The sequence below is a fragment of the Cetorhinus maximus genome, chromosome 4 (assembly GCF_964194155.1).
Source record: "Cetorhinus maximus chromosome 4, sCetMax3.hap1.1, whole genome shotgun sequence".
Lineage (NCBI taxonomy): Eukaryota > Metazoa > Chordata > Chondrichthyes > Lamniformes > Cetorhinidae > Cetorhinus > Cetorhinus maximus.
Genome location: NC_135882.1, coordinates 279563 through 280692, shown reverse-complemented (window position 1 = coordinate 280692; position 1130 = coordinate 279563). Strand labels below are relative to the sequence as shown.

Here is a 1130-nt window from a genome sequence, read left to right as displayed (position 1 = left end):
CCATGAGCCTCTCATTAAATGGCAGTTACCACTGGTTCTCCATTGCATTGACACCCCCCCTTCTACTTGACCTGATCCAGATCCAGCATGGTTTTTGTTTACAAAAACATACTTAATGTCCTTTAGGTCCCACAAGTACAAATAATAAAGTATTCACAAAAATGGCAGATTGCGCTTCAAACCATTCAACCAATTGACATATTCTACCACAAAAACTAAGGACAAAAAATTCGAGGGCTCAAAATGATGTACGTGCTGTCTCCGCAACGTTCTTTTCCATGTTTTCAGGAATACAGCAGTCTTCACTATACTGGCTCTGAGGCTCCCAGTGTGATAATGCTGTTCCCTCTGATAACCTCCGCGCTATACTCGCTCTGAGGGTCCCAGTGTGATAATGCTGTTCCCTCTGATAACCTCCATGGCAATATTATTTTGCTGGCCCCCCAGGTGCCATCTCAACAGATTCATCCACGACAAGATTCGTGAAGGGATCGAACCCACGCAGAATTCCTTGCCCATGTCTCCCACCATTCAGTTTGAGTGACAGTTTCTTGTCCATGAACTTCTTGAGCCTGGCGGATGGGCTTTGCTCATGTTTCTCGGCGAGGTTGCTTTTTATTTCTCTCTGGAACTTTCTCTCTCTCACTCTCAGCTCCCGCCTTTCCTCAGATTACAAACCAGCATTTAACAAGCTGACAAGCTCATTACCAGCCTTAATTGGTCATTGCTCAGAATCTGGCCATATCCTGGGTGCCACATTCACTCCTTGTCACAAACATCACTGACCAATGGAACAACATTGGGAAATTACATGCTCTTCCATCTCAGTTCCCATCCCCATTTGGCCACCAAAGTTTTGTCCATGATCTCTCTCACCTGCTGCCTGTGTTTCAATTTTCCTCAGTGAAATTCTGCACAAGTTTCCTCATTAGCTGCTGTGCAAACTCTGGCTAAAATTGCAAACAGCTTCTGGCAATTTTCTGACAAAGCTATGGCAGGTCAGGAGGACCTTTCAGAAATTCTGTGTCTACCCCTTTCCGTCTGCCTCTCTATGTTGCTCCTTATTTCTTTTGTCCCTTTTACCCTTTCCTTTCAGATAGAAGATGGATGTTGGAACAGGGGGAGGTGGG

At 45.1% G+C, this 1130-nt stretch overlaps 1 pseudogene; it reads right to left on the bottom strand.

Moving 5' to 3' along the window:
* Positions 1 to 363: 363 nt before the first annotated feature.
* LOC144679285 (small nuclear ribonucleoprotein G pseudogene) lies at positions 364 to 644 on the bottom strand (annotated as a pseudogene).
* Positions 645 to 1130: the final 486 nt, after the last annotated feature.